The sequence below is a fragment of the Vanacampus margaritifer genome, chromosome 11 (assembly GCF_051991255.1).
Source record: "Vanacampus margaritifer isolate UIUO_Vmar chromosome 11, RoL_Vmar_1.0, whole genome shotgun sequence".
Classification (NCBI taxonomy): domain Eukaryota; kingdom Metazoa; phylum Chordata; class Actinopteri; order Syngnathiformes; family Syngnathidae; genus Vanacampus; species Vanacampus margaritifer.
The window spans coordinates 5,736,282-5,747,500 of NC_135442.1; the positions used below are offsets into that span (position 1 = coordinate 5,736,282).

The window sequence follows — 11,219 nt, forward strand, 5'->3', positions numbered from 1 at the left end:
GAGCTTGCTAATATGAATCAGCTGTGTTAAACGTGGGAAACCTCTAATCCTTTTTTGAAGTTTCTAGTCAGCAAAAAATTCGTCAGCAAAACGGGCATCCGTCCGCACCCACCCCTGATGATGACGTATATTGATTATTTAACATTTTCAAAAGTATTATGTATGTGAATATATGCATTCAAATAGAATCGCTGGCCTTGAACTGAACCTTCTGTTACAATTTGGTCAATTTCATATTCATATTTGTGTTCACTGCTGAAACACAACTTGTGCTACCTTTAATGTAACCATCCACTGTCAAGCTAAAGGATCAAGATTAATATTAATATAATCTGCGTCAATACATGATTAATACGATATTTTTTGTGATAATCAACGAGTGAACGCTGCATATATTTCTATAATATTATTACATGGAGTCCTCGAGTTACGTCTTCTGTCGCTCCGACTTTACGGCGACCTGCGCCTCGTCCGTAGCACCTCCTTTTTCGGTAATTTCCCGCAGTAATCACGCCATTTTGTAGTTATTTAAAGTTGTGCTGTTGTTACCTCCAGCGACGGACGTCCATCGAGCAGGTCGGCTCGCCATCAGGCACGTCACGTTTACGTGTTTAAGCCCAAAAACATTAATATTAAAATACAATTTATAAAAACATAAAATATTGGATTTGGCTCTTCCAGGTCGCGCAAATATGTTTTTTTTTTTTTTTTTTTTAAGTATTTTTGATGAAAATATCGACTAAACGGGCAAATCCCAAAAGTTGAAATTGGTGTTACATCACCAGAGTAGAAACAGAATGCTGCCGTAATTTGAGGAATCCCTGTATTATCATGTTATATATCTATATATATATATATATATATATATATATATATATATATATATATATATATATATATATATATATTTATTTTTTTTTTTTCCTTCTGGAGAGCTCAGTATTCATTCGGTAATTTTACCGATTTGATTAAGTATATATACACGTATATTTATACATACTGTATATATTTTACGTATATGTAAATATATACGTATATTTAGAAGCGAGAGAAAGAGAGAGAGATGTTTTTATTTTATTTTTTTTTTTTTTTTTGGGAGAGCTCAGTATTGTTCATTCGGTAATTTTACCGATTTGACATATCATCATTGCTCTCTTTTTTTTCTTCTTTTTTTTATTGAACAACTGTAAACATAATAATACGTTTTTCCATGTTAATTGTATTTTTCGAGTCTAATTGGTTTAGAGAAATCCCACTTCCCGGTTTAAATGACAAATACGGTTCCTTGCCCAATAACCGGTTAAATACTGGCAGCGTTGCGTTCACACGTGTCCCACGCGGCCGACAAACAACACAACAGCAAGACGAGATGCATTGATGAGGATGCGAGACAAAACAGACGCGCTTGCGCTGTAATCCGGCCAAGACGGAGGCAGAATGACACAGACGGACACGGCGGGTCAGTCCATAATCCGACTCTCATCTGAAGCGTTCGGAGACAGTTTCAAATCTGCTTGGAGGAGCGCAGCAAAGCAATCTTCCTTGGCAGCGCTCCGTTGCTTTCATCACACAAACCCCTCAGCCCAGCAGGAATTACATCCACATCAAGTCTGCCCACTGCTTCCCATCCAGAGCGAGGGAGGGGAGGGGAGGGGGCAGGGAGGGGGGGGACGCAAAAAAAAAAAACACATGCTTGACTGCGAACGTCTCCCGGCCTATTCAGCCTTGAGATGTGAATGACATCAAGGCTCAAGTTAAACCCCGACGTCAATGCGCAAATAAATGTTTTCATGCATGTGGTAATTTTTGATTTTGTTGAGGGATTATCAGATGATTTCTACCCTCAAAGAATGTTTCATAGACAGCTGCTCAAAAGGACGCATCCAAGCAGATGTTTTTACTTCCAAAAAGCAAGAACTCCGCCTGGCCCGAGCAGGTATTGCAGTGCCGCTTTCCAGTATTGCAGTATTTGCACACATGATTTAAGAAGCACCGGGTCGGCCGCGGCTCCGGGGCGCACGCACCGCGAGCGCGGTTATTGTCTGGAAAGAATAACGGATGATTCCCTTCCCCGTCTGACTCCATCTCCGTCATTGGCCCACCCACCACACCAGGAGCTAATTAGCAGGATTACGCTGCACTAATTGTGTTAATTTACAAGGTTTTAGTCAAAGAGATCCATGCTATGCCTTACATGCTTGTCAACCATCCAAGCTAATGATGAAGGGGGAGAAAAAGCCCAAGGCAAAAAAAAAAAAAAACACAAAAACCCTGCCAGACAAATTTAGGCACAAGCTACTGAGGAGGACAAATTCTGGGACTGCAACTACCGATTATTTGAGTAATTGATTTTCGGGGCGATTAATTGCGGGATTGGATTTAGAAGCATTACAATATGTAAAAATGGAAGAAAATTCACAAACAATTATGATTCAGCTCCCGGTTTGGTCCGTAACATGTTAGAAAATGAGCAAATATAAAATCAATCCAAATCCAATACAAAAAAGAAAAAAAGAAAATGAGCAAATAGGATGGTCGTTGTTTTCCTAATTAAAAGCAGATGGTAGCAAATGTCCTACTTTGCTTTCATGGTGGACGACTGAAATCCAAGAACATTTACTACGACATGCTGAAAATCCAAGGATTTAGACAATTTGAAATTAAACAAGGACTCTAAACGAGTCATCGCTAATCAAAATATTTATCGATTAACCCTGGAGAACCCAAGAACCCTTTTCTTCTTTGGAAAATTATGAATTATACATTAAATGACTGCTATAAATTCACTGAACCCCAAAATATATGTTTTTTTCAATGTATTCCCTATTTTAGGATTAGGGCGAAATTTGACCCTTTGGGATTTAGGGGTATCATTTCGAAAAAATCTGAATAACAAAAACTGTCAGTAAACTATTTAGAATTTAAGAAAATAATTAATCAAATACACAGCTACATTGAACAATATCATTTTTTTGTTTTATTTGTTGCATTTTAGCCATCTTCATCATCGTCACCACCACTCTGGCTCATGTAAGTGCAATATTCATCCACTAGATGGCCCCATGCAGGGGTCAGAAGTGGCACTCTGGACTTTTGAAGTTAAATTTGTAAAAAAAAAAAAAAAAAAAAAGTCTTCGTTATTTGAGTAGCAGAATTTATAGGGGCCAAATTTGACCCCGTGGGTTCTCCAGGGTTAATTTGAAAAATCGATTACTTGTCGATTAATCGCTGCCCATCTTTGTAATACAAAAACAACATGACAACAAATGTGGATGATGAAAATAATGCGCTACCTTTGAAACACAAAAAACGGGCTATGATATAAGCAATTATTTTTTGCACGTATTTAGCTCTTTGACTGCCAAAAACGTTAAATAACGTTTAGTAAAATCCTATGGAGGAGTGCCAAAGACGTTAAAAGACGTTTTTTTTCAAAACAGGTGAAACTAACCATTTTCTATTGTTGATTACTGAAAAACGGAATAAGGTAGAAACAAACTTTTTTTTCTGATGAAAGATGAGAGTCTAATCTTTCATTTGGTAGTATGTGTGTTTCCATAGTCCAAACACATAATTTTCTGTGGACCTTGAAAGATCAGTCAAAAATGCTTAAATCGGCTGGCACCCACGGCATCCCTTTTCTGAAAACGTCTGGCAGTCAAAGAGATAACCAAAAGTACAAATCAGGTAAGCCATAACTATAATCAACATGTTCAAGTTAATTAAGATAGAAATGTGTTCTTCCAAGTTGTTAAGACTTGTTAAAATTACCGAATGAACAATACTGAGATCTCCAGAAAAAAAAATAAAAAAGCTATTCCATTCCGTATCACATGATAATGATTTCAAAAAGCTGAAACAAGTCATTTCAACTTCAAGTATTGTCGGCTTCAAAACCCTCCAGAGTGAAACGTTCCCGCCATCATCCACTTCAAGTGAACGCTCAGCGCAGAACCACGTGCATCTGCAACGATGTCAATACGACGTTCTTGATAGCTTTAGAGTGTTTACCTCGACACAAGTTGTCGCGGCGACAATTACCGCGCTATTTCCGATGGTTTCAAATATTCTCCCACGGATGACGGCGGAATCTGGCGGATCCGTGAACCGAGAGACCGAGCGATGGATTCGGTCAAAATGGTTCATTAACACTCAAGCCGCATTTAGTCAATAGCAAAATTGCATGGGGGTGGGGGGGGGGGGGTTCTTATTGAGTGCGATTCCTCTGTTATTGTTAATGGCCTCTGAACAATGTGCCACTTAAGGCAATCAAAGAGGTGCTACTTGCAAAGTGTACTTGTCGTCCACGAGCATCCCGGGCTTTCATATAATGAACCATCCAAGATGATGACCCGAAGCCGTCGCGCTGTCGACGCTCTCCGCGTAGGACGCAAGCGCCACACAAAGGATTTTGATTTGTGGAACGAGATGATATTTTATATTGAATGGGATGAAAATATAGTTCATGTCTGGGTGCAATGGGTGAAATCAAACAGTAAAATCTTACGAATAACATGTTTTTTCTTCTTTTCTTTTCTTTTCTTTTTTTTCTTCCAAAAATAAGAATCATAATGGGAAACAAAAAATTTTCACATTGTTCAGATGTTTTCCAGTACTTACGCAGCAGCTAGGAATTGTAATTGTATAATAAAGGATGACAGCAAAGAGAAAAAAAAAAATATATATATTTAAAAAATAATAATAATAATAATAATTTTTTAAAATTTATTTTTTTAAAAATAAAATAAAATAAACAAAATAAAATAAAGGATGACAGCAAATTGGCGGGGGGTGGGCGGGGCCGTAAAATATATACGGGGACAGAGGGGAGGGGGTGGTGGGGGAGTGGCTTTTTGATGCAGAATTTTTTTTTTTGTATACACAGGTCCAAAAAACAAAAAAACAAACAAACACTTTTTAAGTGGGATTTTGGGGGGCGCATATTATTCACAGGGTCCGGGAAAGGGGGAGGGGGGGACAACTAAATGTCTTTTTAAGGGTGATTTATGGGGGATGGGTATTATGCACGGGTACAGAAAAAATACCTGCATTTTAACTCTTTGACTGCCAGACGTGTTCAGAAAAGGGATGTCGTGGGTGCCAGCCGATTTAAGCATTTTTTACTGATCTTTCAAGGTCCACAGAAAATGATGTGTTTGGACTATGGAAACACACATACTACCAAATGAAAGATTGGACTCTCATCTTTCATCAGAAAAAAAAGTTTGTTTCTACCTTATTCAGTTTTTCAGTAATCAACAATAGAAAATGGTTAGTTTCACCTCTGGTTTGAAACAAACGTCTTTTAACGTCTTTGGCACTCCTCCATAGGATTTTACTAAACGTTATTTAACGTTTTTGTCAGTCAAAGAGTTTTAAGGGTGATATTGTGGTGGTGGGGGCCTATTATACACGGGTACAGAGGGAAAAAAAGGCTTTTTAAGGGTGATTTTGGGGGTAAGACAAAATATATATGACATGAAAATATATGACGCCCCTCCCCCCTATTTAGACACGGGTACAGAGGGCTAGGGCATACAGAAGGCTTTGATGCAGCCTCTGAACTGCAGAGAACGGCAATAATTACAAAAACGGCCAGCAGGTGGCAGCAGAGTATAAGAGATCAACCAGGGCTATGTTGAAAAAAAGCTTTTTTTGCCTACAGGTTTGTGAAAAAAAACTTAGCTATATTCTAATGCTAATTGCTGCAAAAAGGAACCAAATATAAATGTACTTTTTTTTCCTGATGAAAGAAGAGACTCTAATCTTTCCTTTGGTAGGTTCCATGTTTTTATAGCAATAGAACACAATATTCTGTGGGCCTTGCAAAATCCGTCAAAATCCAGTAAATCAGCCGCGAGCGAAGGGGGTTGCTTCAGTGAAAATGGCTGGGAGTGAATGAGTTAAGGGCAAATTTGGAAGGGGGGGGTAAAATACATGGGTACAAAGGAAAAAAATGGCTACTCATGGGATTTTACAGTGCTTTGCTGTTATTCAATTTAATTCAATGTATTCCAGATTCAGGGTCCACTCAACAAACAAACAAACAAACAAAAAGATGCAAAACAACAACAAAAACATACAAAGATAAAAAATAAAAAAAAACACATTAAGAACTGACTGGTAGCGAATTGCACTACATCCAATATTAATCAAGTCGACTATTTTAAAGACAATTTAATAACATTTCTTTCAAAAAAGGCTCTGAGTCGTTAATGTATAAAACTAAGCACATGTACATTTTTATGCCGACGGTCCCCAGCGCTGCCAAATTCAACATCCACAGGTTCCTTTGTTTTACGCGAGGAGCTCTAATTTATATTCAACTTGTGGAATTATTGCAGGCAGCCCCGAGGGTTGAAGATCACATCCCGGCTGATCGGCCCGCATCAAATGCTGCCTTTTTAGGTTTTTCAAGCTTCAAGAATGTGCATATTGATTTCAACGCGTTTGTCAACATCTCAGGGATGAAACTAAACCTTCATTAAAAAAAATAAAAAATAATTAATAAAATCACACTGGTGGGTCAAAACGCGCATTTGACATCGCGATAGCACGCTGTTACGGTTGTTTTAATTTCAGGTTCGGTGATCAGCGGGGATGAAACAGAAATGTTGACCTTTTTGGGAACTATTAATCTGGTGGCCAGCGCCGTTTTTTAAGCAAACAAGAGTGGGCCTCCACTCTGTCCATCCAATTTCCCAGTGTGTAAATTGGACCGCCGCTTGGACAATTCTCTATTCATTACAGTGCGGCTGAAAGGAAGCGCCAAGGTGGCAGCGCCGTTTTCTTTTCCTTTTTCTGTGTGTGTGTATATCCTGCGTGTGTGTGTGTGTGTAAGAGAGAGAGAGCGCATAAAGAGCTGGACTTTCCCTTCCTGTGTTTTTGGCTTGGGGGGGGGGGAAGGGAGCATTGAGGGAGACGGGTGAGGGGGTGGGGGGGGAAAGCTGTCATAATTGAAACGTGGCCTAATCAGAGTCATTACCATTTTTACCAATTTGCGCCACCCAAGATGCTTATTAGGTAACTGTGTTTAATAAGCGCCTCTTTAGAAAAATCACTGTAATGAGCTCTTTAAAGTCAGACTGGAGCGTGATTATGCACCGGAACTTCTTGGCAAAAATAAAAAAATAAAAATAAAAAAAACCAGTCCTTATTTAGTGGCGCACAATGTCATTATTAAGCCGCACCAACTGTAGACTTCACGGCGCACAATAGCCTCCAGTGAGGCTGCAGACGTGCTGAGAAGTATTTATAATTACTGATCATTACAATCCCGGGATATTCATCTCTGGATGTAAACATCATTACGAGAAGCTTTTGCTTTTATTCGGCGCGCGCGGGCCACACTTGACAGGCGTGCAAATATTGCCGACAGACGGTAATTACATCGACGGTTAAAAACAAGCTCCTATTCAAATCGGCTGGAGGGATGGGTGAAGAAAGGGGCGGGGCCAAGCCGTCGGGATAAAGTGGCCAACGCGATCATCGCTTTTCTCATTCATGCCGCATATGAAGTTAAGATGACTCGGACTCCATCGGACGGCTCCGAGAGGCGGTAATTCCAATCTCGAGATGGCAGGGTGCCGTTTAACCCCTCATTTGGAAAAGAGATGTCTTCTTCATTGCCAGTATTTGCACGCCTACTGTCCATAAATTTCACAGTCTGACCACCAGGCTGATTAATGACTAAACGCCGGCATCGCTATCAAGCGCATTGATCCCAAAAGGGGCCGGCCGTACCGAGATACCGACGATAACCGTAATGAGCGCCGTGACGACATCATCTTCAAGATCGGATGGCAGGATTTGTTCATTTCAGAACAACATGATTACAGAATAAATGGGATGTGTTAGAGCAAGATTCGTTGGAATGTAAAAACATTTGTATTATATTTCATCTCAGCATAGTCATATCTATGTAGACTGTACAATTATAATATACAGTCATGAATATCAATGTCAGTCATCAATTTTTATTTTCATATTTTTACACTTATTTGTACCCGTGTATTAACTACAGGTGCAATGACTAATCCGTTCATCGGCAACTAATCATTTACGAAGTTTAACGATAATTATTGAAATGATCAATGTTGAATTTAAAATGGTCCAAATCATGAGAATTTCAGCCTTTAAAACGAGCGGCGCAATGGATCACAAACGTCACGCTTCGGATCGGATCGTTTTTTTGAATCAGCAAAAAAAAAAGAAAGAAAGATAAACAGTACTTTGTCTAAATTGCTTTTCCCCATTAAAAAAAAAAAATCAATTCTAAATGTCTAATATAGTAGTTAAGGATTTAGGAACAAGTGAGGCAGAAACATTCTTATTTTTCAAATGGTCCATTAGTATGCATATATAAATAATAGGGGTGTGAATTGCCTACCTGGCGATTCGATTCGTATCACGATTCATAGGTCACGATTCGATTCGATGCCGATTAATCCCGATACGAATCTCTAAATTGATTATTGCGATTTTTTTTTTGCAAAAATTTTGAAAATACTAATCAGTTAACTTGTACATGTACACTGTAAGATTTGTATGAAAATGTATTTATCTGAAAATTCAGGTTGCAGTCTGTTTCATGTTTGAACAGCGCTGAAATCAAATATTAAGGCTTATTAATGTTCCATTAATATAACATTCTTCCATGCTTAATGTGTAAATCCTAACCCTAAGTAAGACGTTTTGTTGAATATTCCCATAAAAAATTGATGTTTAAAAATCATCAAGATTCAGCCGCATATTAAATCGATTCGAGAATTGCACGCTGTAATATCGCGATATATTGCCGAATCGAACACCCCTAATAAATAAGGTACTAAGGGCTTAATGAAAAGACAGCAAAGTGCAATTGAAGGCACATTTCCTTCCTTTAAACACGGAGAGTGAATAACAAAGTAGCCTTGGTCCGTAATATTAAAAAAGAATGAAAGTAAGCCAGGCACCAGCTGTCAAACTCATTTACAGCTAGCAGGCACAGGCACTCGTTGGTAATGCTAACAGCTAGCTGCTAGCTAGCCACTTACGCCGGACAATTCTGCCGTATCATAGCTAGCGGTTTCTTAGCGTCCTAAATTAGCGATTGAATACGAGTTAAGGATAGCGTTGAGTTGTGTTGTCGCAACTTTCACGTCAATCAAAACTAGAAACATCTAAAAAGGAAGTCAAGCTGGCCCACTTTCAAAGTAAGTGTCTACTAAGGCTATTTGCATTGCCGTCAATGTATTATTTGGCAAACTTTATTTTGAAGTTACCCTGAGGATGTTTCAGCTTCCTTGACGTGTCTGAATCGTGTCTACTGTGAATGCGCACTTTGTTGTTGTTGTTGTTAACGGATCATTATTTGGTGTCATGGAAGCGACATTGGGAGAGCATTTTATTTCAAATCTGCTTACCGGGACACGCCTTCAGCAAATAATTAGTACAGTATATTTATGTGAACATTCACCTTGCATCGAGACACACACTGCATTGCAGCAACGCAGGGCGCCATTTTGCTGTCTAAAAAGGAAAATGGTCAGCCAGCCAAGGAAAGTTGAGCTACATCCACGTTGACCTCCGCTCCGACGCGAGCTAAAGGCAACACTATCCGACTTAAGACAAGACTGGCATCGCAAAACATGTTGAGAACAATCAGGGAGATTCTCCCAACCCATTAAAACAACATTCAGCCATTTTAAAACCTCATCGAGGAAATGTGCCAGTTTCAAGTAAAAACACGACAGAGCATTCTCAATTCTACAAACCAATATAACAATCTGAATGAACATAATTAGGCATGTTTTGGTTTAACCAACAGACAAGATTGGAACCAAACGATTCATGTCATTATTTTAACACGATATCCAAACACTGCGACAAATCTAGTCCCTGAAAGTAACCTTGCTTACGGCGCTCGGATTTCCTCCGTGGGAATTATCTTCCGAAGCCCAAAGCTGTCGATTCACCAAAATAAAAGCACAGAAAATAGCAGCCATTGCTAATATTGAGATCTTGTCAAAAATAATCCCAATAAACGAAAGTGCAGTACAGCAACAACAAAGAATGTATTTTTCTCCCTCACTTGTAAAGTGTTCTTTACTTTTCAGTGCGAGTGAACGGCAACATGTCGGATCATTTCAGCCTGCAGCAAACTATGTACAACTCTTAAAAGTAACGTTGGCATGGAGGCAACCATTAACACAACGTGACAGGAGTCTTGGTTGGTTCGCAGCTAAAGTAAGTGATCTGTGGTCGCCATAGCAACAGAATCTTCTTCTTTTTTTTCTTTCTTAACTCATCTCCACCCACTGACATGATATTGAGGCTGTTCTTTTCGAGTAAAATCAACACAATGTGACAATGAAGGCCACTGGATTAGTTTTGCACTCAATAAAAACATACAGTAGGAACATCATTAAATACAATGCAAAAGAATTGAACAGTTCAGCCATGATGATAATTCAACGGGCATTGTGCTGTCCCGTTCTGGTGTGCGCATCTTGGCCACAAGGGGCACTATAACATAAACTGGCTTTTACTTGGCGATGGAACGCAGAAGATTCAAGATGCAATAATATTGGTGGTTTTGTCGTACCACGATGTCAATGCAAGTTTCATTAGCACATCTATGACGTTTTTGCGTTCGCGTGTCAACAATAAGCTAGCAAACTTGCCGGTTTGGTTAAATACACGTGCAACTCCATGTTTTATGTTTAGATGTCAATCAATCAAACATTGTACAACTTTTTGTGACGTTCACGGCCATCATAGCTAAGATCACATTTTTGTAGGGTAGAACAATTTAATAATATATATAGATATTTTTTTTAATGCAGTTTTTAACTTTATATTTTTTTATTTTAGTCATAATTTAAAATAATAATAATGTTGTTATATAATATAAAATATATTTAATTATACTACTAATAATAATAATAATAAATCATTTTAACTATTTTGTATTTATAATTAATTTAATTTTAATGTTTTTTCCCCCCCAATATTGTGATCTAAAACGTAACTATTTTTTCAAGGTCCTCTTACATTTTCTTCATTTTTGATTTTGGGATATTTTCAACTTGGACGCCAGACCTGAAATATGACCTAGCTTAGCGCTAACTCGGATAAGGCTAGTACCAACGTAGATAGATTTGAAATGGGACCAAAGAGCAAAAAACGCATTCTTCGTTCTGTTGTTGGCCGCAGTCCGGTGCGGGATCTTGGAGGTT

General features: G+C 38.6%; 1 protein-coding gene across 4 annotated transcripts in view; it reads right to left on the minus strand.

Moving 5' to 3' along the window:
• fign (fidgetin) overlaps nt 1-11,219 on the minus strand; it is a 77,199-nt gene that overhangs the window by 8,865 nt on the left and 57,115 nt on the right. The window lies entirely within an intron of this gene.